We start from the raw sequence: 9222 nt of genomic DNA, 5'->3' as shown, positions 1-9222 counted from the left end.
CCGATAGTTCTTTCGATGCCTTAAAAATTTGGTTCCTCCAATTTGGGTTGTAGGAATTTCCATGGATTATTGTTTCCTTGCCCCTTGCATTACCCACAAAGTAGATGGATGCCGGGGGCACTCATCCTTGTTATGACCCTCTCCGATATCACATAAGACTATGGCTTGCTCCGCATTCATGCACCGTGGTGGTGCTTGTGCCATGGGACGGTGCGCGTCATCATCTCGTGTCGATAATGTTGTAAAATTGTCTACTTCATAGACACCGGTGCTTTCTAAGCGATCATCATCCTGCCCGATCAGAGTGCTAATAGTGTGAATAGTTCTTCATAGATCGATCAAGAGGCATGTGAGGACTTATGTTGAGCATCGAGACTCTCAATAAATGTGTGTGCCGAACTTCATTCGTCGATGGTGATGAGGGCAATCTGCGAGAAGACCTTTAAACCTCTCCCAGGCCTGATACAAATTTTCTCCTTGTTTCTGCCTGAATGACATGATCTCTCTTCGGAGGCGAGCAGTCTTTGCTGGTGGAAAGAACCTTATCAAGAATTTCGTTGCCAAGTCATCCCACGTAGTGATAGAGTTAGCGGGCTCAGCTAATAACCAGTTACTAGCATTCCCCAATAGAGAGAAGGGGAACGAGTGTGGTCGAACATATTCTTTCTTGACCACTACCGGTGGCAAAAGTATCCACAAGAAAGGTATGGATGTGACGCAGGATCCTCATGTGACATTCCGTGAATTGCCCACTAGAGTGAAGAAGTTGAATCATAGGATGCTTCAGCTCAAAGTGCCCTTCGATGGTGGGCTTGACAATGCTTGAAGTGACATCTGCCACCCGAGGCACTGCAACCTCTCTCACCTTCGCCGGTTGATGATTAGCCATGACCACAGGTACTTCTGCGACGGCCTGCGGGTTCTGCAATAAATTCAAATCTCTCCTACGCCGATTGAAAGTCCGTTCAAACTCGGATCGAATTCCTCAAGATTGTTTTGACTCGCAGATCCTTCGCATTCGAGTAAAGTACATCACTTGGATAAAATGAAGCAATAAAATTTATTATGGCAAAAATAATTGATTTCTAAGTCCCCGAATGGCGCCAAAAACTTGTTGCGTCCAAATGCACACGCAAGTGTACGTGATCGTACAAGTCATAAAGTGATTATGTAAAATCGGATGTCGAACCCACAGAGACTTATGATCAATATTTCACGAGAATAAACTATTGCTTACTATCTATGCAAGTGAAGAATAAACTATTAATTATACCATTATCTGTTTATACTTGCGCCATGTCCTCATTTCCAATCTCAATTAGGCAATACTCTTGCTCCTTCTCTGTCACAGTGTAATTCGATTGCGCAGCATCTAACATCTTGCTGGCATAGTAGATAGAATGAAAAACTTTCTCTCGTCGCTGGCCTAACACAGCCCCCACAGCGTTGTCACTTGCATCACACATTAACTCGAATGGCAAGTTCCAGTCAGGTGCCATAATTATTGGTGCAGTTACCAATCTCTTCTTTAGGCCTTCAAAGGCCGTAACACATGCATCATCAAAGAGGAATTTCACATCCTTCTCAAGTAATACGCACATCGGACTTGAGATCTTTGAAAAATCCTTTATGAAGCGCACAGTAGAATCTGCGTGCCGAGGAAACTGCGCACACCCTTGGGCGATATGGGAGGTGGCGCTTTTCAATGACCTCCACTTTTGCACGATCAACCTCCAGCCCTCTCTTTGAAACCTTGTGCCCAAGGACTATTCCTTCTCGGACCATAAAGTGACATTTTTCCCAATTCAAGACCAGGTTAGTTTCTTCACATCTTGCCAGCACTCGGTCCAGATTCTGCAAGCAAACCTCAAAAGAGCTCCCGAATACCGAAAAATCATCCATGAACACTTCGACGAAGTCCTCAACCATCTCTGAGAAAATAGCCATCATGCACCTTTGGAAAGTCGCGGGTGCATTGCACAACCCAAATGGCATGCGTTTGAAAGCATACGTGCCATACGGGCATGTAAATGTGGTCTTCTCCTGATCCTCCGGAGCAATAGCAATCTGATTATATCCAGAATAACCATCCAGAAAACAATAAAACTCCTGCCCAGCTAACCTGTCAAGCATTTGATCTATGAAGGGAATAGGATAGTGATCCTTTCTGGTTGCCTCGTTCAGCTTGCGGTAATCCATGCGATTCTCCACCCCGTGATTGTTCTAGTAGGGATGAGCTCATTTTTGTCATTTGTCACAATTGTCATCCCTCCTTTCTTGGGGACGCCTTAACTGCACCGGGCTCACCCACTTGCGTGCGAAATGGGAAAAATAATGCTGAATCTAACCACTTAATTACCTCTTTCTTGACAACCTCCTTCATCACCGAGTTTAGTCTCCGTTGATGCTGTGCGCTGGGCCTATGGTCATCCTCCATAAGAATCTTGTGCATGCACAGTGCTGGGCTAATTCCCTGAATATCCGATATCTGCCATCCCAATGCTCTTTTGTGGGACTTCAGTACTTTGAGGCAAATATTAACCTCTTCAGTGGTCAACTCTGCTGCCAATATCACTGGCAAAGTATCCTCCTCACCTAAGAATGCATATTTAAGGTGGGCGGGCAGTGGCTTCAATTCCAACTTCGGAGGCTCTTCAATCGATAACTTCGGGGTTACCCCCATTTTCCTGTCTAAGTGCTCAAACTCGCCTCTCCGAATATAAATACTTGCCATATCCAGAGTCTGTACCATTTCAAATGCCATAGTGTCACCAAAAATATCATCCCCCACCAAGGCTCTCTCCAATGGATCATGGGAAGTGATGAATGGTCTTCGGGTATCATCATTCAGAACAGTGATGGCGGACAGCTCCTCATAGATTGCAGGCATCTTCAAAGCTTGATATACATTGAAAACCTCTACTTTATCATGTACTCGCATGGTAAGCTGCCCAGCAGCTACATCAATAAGTGCTCTCCCTGTGGCCAAGAACGGACGCCCCAAAATAAATGGGACTTCCGGGTCTGGCTCAAAATCCAATATCACAAAGTCAGCAGGAATTATCAACGACCCCACTTGTACTAATACATCTTCAATAATGCCTTCGGGTCTTGCCAACGATACGTACGCACGCCGGTGAAGAACTATAGTGGTTGGTGCAGGCACTCCCAAACCTAGCTTCCGAAAGATAGACGAAGGCATCAGATTTATACTTGCACCTAGGTCACAAAGTGCTCGAGCAACAACCTGTGTCCAAATAGAAATCTCAATTGTGAAACTTCCGGGATCCTTCAATTTTGTGGGCAACTTTGTTCGAATACGAGAAGTGCACTCCTCAGTGAGTGCAACTGTGGCATACTCGGTGAAACGGCTCTTATTTGCAACAATATCTTTGATGTACTTAGTATACTTTGGAATACCCTGCAGCATATCAACCAAGGGGACGTTCACGTTTACCTGCTTAAGCAAATCAAGAAACTTCTTATAAGTAGCCTCTTCTTTCTGTCTTGCCAGACGTTGAGGGAATGGAGGCGGTGGCTTTGCAACCATGGCCTGTGGCTGCTTTGATCTCGATGCTTCAACAACTCTCCTTTTTCACTCGTTTCGTGGCAATCTTCTCCTTTTCAGCCTCTCCTCGACTAGCTTTCTTTACAGTTACTTCCTCTAGCTCTCGCCCATTTCGCAGAGTTACAGCATTGCAAGGCTTGGGATTCACATCTGTGTCACTTGGAAGTCCTCCAGGTGGTCTAGTATTTTTAGCACCAGCTATCTGTCCCATCTGTCTCTCTAAATTCCGTACAGCCAAATCACGATTCTGATTATCTGCTATCAACTTCTGCTGATCTATCATCATCTTCTGCATGTCACCCATCATCTTTTTCATCATCTCTTCCATACTATTTGTAGGAGCTTGAGGGGCGGGTGCTGACTGATAGTTCTGCTTCTGATGCCCTGAGTTGTCACTCCACCTGAAATTTGGATGGTTCCTCCAATTTGGGTTGTAGGAATTTCCATGCGATTATTGTTTCCTTGCCCCTTGCCTGCATTACCCACAAAGTAGATGGATGCGGGATTTGCAGGGCACTCATCACTGTTATGACCCTCTCCGCAGATATCACATAAGGCTATGGCTTGCTGCACTGCATGCACCTGTGGTGGTGCTTGTGCCACAGCTAACTTCCTGAGTTCGGTGCGCATGGCATCAATCTGTGCTGATAATGTTGTAAAATTGTCTACTTCATAGACACCGGTGCTTTCTAAGCGAGCTGGCTGCATCATCACCGCCCGATCAGGAGTGCTACGAGTGAACTTTGTTCAATAGTGTGAATAGTTCTTCATAGGTGAGATCGAGAGCCTGCCCTCCTGCAGCAGTGTCTAGTGAGGACTTATGTTGAGCATCGAGACTCTCAATAAATGTGTGTGCCAGAACTTCATTCGTCTGATGGTGATGAGGGCAATCTCTGAGAAGACCTTTAAACCTCTCCCAGGCCTGATATAAATTTTCTCCTTGTTTCTGCCTGAATGACATGATCTCTCTTCGGAGGCGAGCAGTCTTTGCTGGTGGAAAGAACCTTGTCAAGAATTTCGTTGCCAAGTCATCCCACGTAGTGATAGAGTTAGCGGGCTCAGCTAATAACCAGTTACTAGCATTCCCCAATAGAGAGAAGGGGAACAGTGTCAGTCGAACATATTCTTTCGTGACCCTACCAGTGGCAAAAGTATCCACAATCTGCAGAAAGGTATGGATGTGACGCTGAGGATCCTCATGTGACATTCCCGTGAATTGCCCACTAGAGTGAAGAAGTTGAATCATAGGATGCTTCAGCTCAAAGTGCCCTTCGATGGTGGGCTTGACAATGCTTGAAGTGACATCTGCCACCCGAGGCACTGCAACCTCTCTCACCTTCGCCGGTTGATGATTAGCCATGACCACAGGTACTTCACTGCGGGTTACACGCAATAAATTCAAATCTCTCTACGCCGATTGAAAGTCCGTTCGGGCTCGGGATCGAATTCCTCAAGATTGTTTTGACTCGCGGTCCTTCGCATTCGAGTAAAGTACACGAAATCGGGGAAAAAGCTAAGATCAAGACGTTAACACTTGGATAAAATGAAGCAATAAAATTTATTATGGCAAAAATAATTGATTTCTAAGTCCCCGGCAATGGCGCCAAAAACTTGTTGCGTCCAAATGCACACGCAAGTGTACGTGATCGTACAAGTAATAAAGTGATTATGTAAAATCGGATGTCGAACCCACAGAGACTTATGATCAATATTTCACGAGAATAAACTATTGCTTACTATCTATGCAAGTGAAGAATAAAAGTGTTGGTTCTTCTATAACTAAATGCTGTAATGTAATTAACTACTAGTGTAAAACAGAACTTGTGCTTAGAACGTGAGGAAGAATAGCTTTTATCAAGATTTTAGAAGTATTCCAGGGTCGTGGTTGGTTCACCAATCCTATTGAGTCCATCAAGTATCTCAACTTAGCAACTTTGTTCACAATGGCTAATTAACCGGATCATTAATCTCGTAGGATTCTTCCGAACCTCTACTCGCCGATTCAAGATAAATCGCCTCCTATATTCCTATGGTATTGACCTATCAAGAATGCAATAAGGGCACGGTACATCATTGATTGCGGTAACTAAGTATATTCCTATCCTAGTCACAAATCCTTGCCCAACTCTAGGGATATTCAGATCACAATCTCATTACTTCTTCTCCAAAAGAACAACGTCTTTCCCAAGCACGTATGTCAATGAGTAGATAGTACTCAACCATTAACGCGACAATCAAGAGATTAAACACAGAAGCAATGAAGCAATTGCATATGAGCAAGCTGCTAAGATTGAAACACTTGTCAAACATCAATATTCATGGCTACACCACAACCCCAGAATTTAAGTGTTTAGTTACACATGATTCGATAAGCGAAAGAAGAATTCATCATTACTTAGGGTTTTGATGTAAAGAAAAATAATAGAAGAGGAATAAAACCTAGAAAGAGTTTCACACTTCTCAAAAAGTCGTCCAAGCCGCCCCTCTAATGTTCAAAACGGCTATTTATATGCTAGGGTAAATATAAGATAAGTGGGCCCAATCCCGATCTAAATAGGACAACTGACGCCGCCTGTGCTTTGGTCATGCGTCGCATGGCCATCGCATGACTGTGTCTGCATCCGCTTGTACTCCGCACAGCCAAAGCATAACATGTATGTCGAGAATCGAAAGGGTATCTTGTGCGCTGGATGTGCGGCGCATGGCCAGCGCATGAGACCCTTCAGTGGTCAGATTTTGCCTTCAAGTGTTGGAACTTCCTTCGCAACATTCAATCGTCGTATATAGCCTCGGAATCACTCAAACTGCCCGGAATACCCTTCGTTGGTCCTTGTTGTACCTATTCATATAAACATACCAACATAAGCTTATATACAACAATTCACGTTCAAAAGTGCGATGAAAGTGATAAATGACACTAAATCTAGATAAAATATCACGTGTAAATGACACTAAATCTAGATTATTTCCCATTTCCTATGTGCTCTATGGCACGATCTAAGAGGTGAAAGAAAAGTAACCACCCTAAATGCCCCGTAGCCTCCTGTTTATAAATATGGCCGGCTTCGCGCCATAAACGGGACTATCTTGGACACGACTTTGCTGGAACAACCCCTAGGACGAATCGTTGCGATACCAATTTGTCACACCCTCCGATAGGGTGTGATGGGCACCCGACCCTTACCTAGATAGTCATATCGGGTCCAGATGAGCGAACCCGCTGGCACGATCATAAATACATCATGAAAGGTTTTCGGAAACCAAATATGCTTTCCATACTTTTTCAAATCAAAAGAAGTCTACCATCGTATAAAATCTGTAAAGTAATGCATAACAATACATCGGCTTATAGAGGCTCTTACAAACTGACATACTATACACATGACTCTGTCTGCAAAGTCTCTAACATGGAACATAATACCATAACATAATACGGCGACTCGGCGGCCTCCGGAGAAAATGGAGCTCGCCAATCCCGCTGGAACATCTTCTACTAATATCCTCGGCTAAATACAGGTGTACACACGCGGCATGAAACGCGACCCCAGAAGAAAAGAGGGTCGATGGGAATATATACTTGAGTATGTAAAGCATGAAATACGATAAAGCGGGATCATGCGAAGTAAAGAGTATAGAAAATCATAAAACTTGCCTTTGAAAACATATCTCATGTATGTTAATGTCATAAAATCATCATATAAACATATAGCGTGTCCGGCCCTCTAGTGAGGGACTCGGTAAGTAAAATCATCATATGCATGAACATGTAACGTGCCCCGCCCTCTAGCGAGGGACGCGGTAAGGAAATCATCATATGTCATCTCGGCCACCTCCCCCACATCATCATATCATATAACGTGCCCCGCCCTCTAATGAGGGACGCGGTCGTGCGTGCCCGTCCCTCTAGTGAGGGACGCGGTGAATAATGCAATAGAGTTGCACGAATACATGCCCTGGCCCGGGACGCAGTGAAGGACATAATGAGGCTGGCACGAGCAGAGTAGTGAGAAACCATAAGCACATAAATCATTTTCAGAGACTCAATGAAGTAATCTAAACGAATCGTCATTTGAAAATCGGAACATTAGTCTTATCAAAAATCTTTCGGACGTCACTCGGAAAAACATATCAAACATCATAAACATATCAAAGAACCATAGGGATCATAGCCATACGTCAAACAAATCCGAGCCCGCCTCAGAAAGTTACGGACATTACTCACTTAAGGACTTTCTACAATCATATCGAAGCAATCCGAGCCCCTTACACTGAAAGTTACGGTCGTTCGTAGTTACGGAATCATTTAAAAACAAAACTCTTTTGAAAACAAGCTTTTATGCAACTTTTGAAATTTAGTCATACAAAAACATAAGAACCATAACTTGACTGCATTAAGAATACGAATATCAAGAAACAAATAAGAACCATAGACATGCTCGGATCGCAAGAATAGAGTTACCTCGAGACTCGTGTCATAACTTACTTTTAACTAAGACATGCCAAAGAAAGAAAGGTTGAGCTTTACATACCTTAGCCGCTTCCTAAGCTAATCCAAACTTAAGTCTCGACTTCTCACGATCTACAATAATGTCATTAGGTATCAACCATTAGCCATAAGCACTTAAGAATCCAATTCCAAATTAACACTTTGTCTACGGAAATTTTGGCAGCATTTCCCCTATAACTTCAACATCCCCGAGAATTCAACTCGGCCAAATCAAGAACAACCATAACAACAATCATGCTACCAACATCAATAATAGATTCAAAATGCATTCTAGCATTAGCAAGTCTTTTCTACATAACCCATCAACATTCCATTTATCTTCCATTCAACTACATACATTCAAACTAACATCAATGATCATAAGTTCAAATTCTAACCCGAGACCACTCAAACAAGATTCAAGAACACTTCAAATAATCCGCACAATATTCAAGACAACCCAAACCATAGGCCATTCCACATGAAATCTTCCAACTATATTAAGAACATGAATGACACATTTTCTTCTTCCGAATTCATAAACTATATCAACAATTCCATACGTTAGCAACATCATTTTCATAAAAACAAGAAACTATCTTTACTTCGCATTAGTTTCCAAAACAGCCCATACGATTTACAACTCCATTTGAATCATTAAGCCTTCATTTCTCATCATACAATCCACAACGACGTCAACTAGAATACTAAATAACATTAGTTCGTTTTTCCTACACCATACACACCTACACGGTCAACTTCCACAAACATAACTTCGTAGTTTCATTCATTTCTACATAGCAAAACATGCACAAACACCTATAAAACATGTAGAGAAGATCAAAGCTCACCTCCTTCCCTTAACTTTTCCACTCGGCTATGGTGTACTTCACAAGAATGAACGCTTTGCTCGCTCCAACAACTACTCCACATTAACGAGGACCTTCCAATTAGTAGAGGGACAAGGAGAAAATAATTTTTTTTCTTTCAGTTTCCATGACCAAGTTCGGCCAGCCCATGGCCGAACTCCCTCTCTCTCTCTTTCTCCATCTTTCTTGAATTTTCTAAAGTTGAAAATGATAAGTTGTGTCTTGTGTTATCACCACTCATATATATATATATATATATATATATAAATAGATGCACATGGCCGGTCATGTGCAATCTC

The 9222-nt window shown here is 42.9% G+C and overlaps 1 pseudogene; it reads left to right on the top strand.

Moving 5' to 3' along the window:
- Window positions 1–4446: 4446 nt before the first annotated feature.
- LOC132045569 (small nucleolar RNA R71) lies at window positions 4447–4540 on the top strand (annotated as a pseudogene).
- The last annotated feature ends 4682 nt before the right edge of the window (window positions 4541–9222 follow it).

The sequence above is a fragment of the Lycium ferocissimum genome, unplaced genomic scaffold (assembly GCF_029784015.1).
Source record: "Lycium ferocissimum isolate CSIRO_LF1 unplaced genomic scaffold, AGI_CSIRO_Lferr_CH_V1 ctg7085, whole genome shotgun sequence".
Lineage (NCBI taxonomy): Eukaryota > Viridiplantae > Streptophyta > Magnoliopsida > Solanales > Solanaceae > Lycium > Lycium ferocissimum.
The sequence above is the reverse complement of the archived record's forward strand: the minus strand, read 5'-3'. Positions and strand labels throughout refer to the sequence as shown.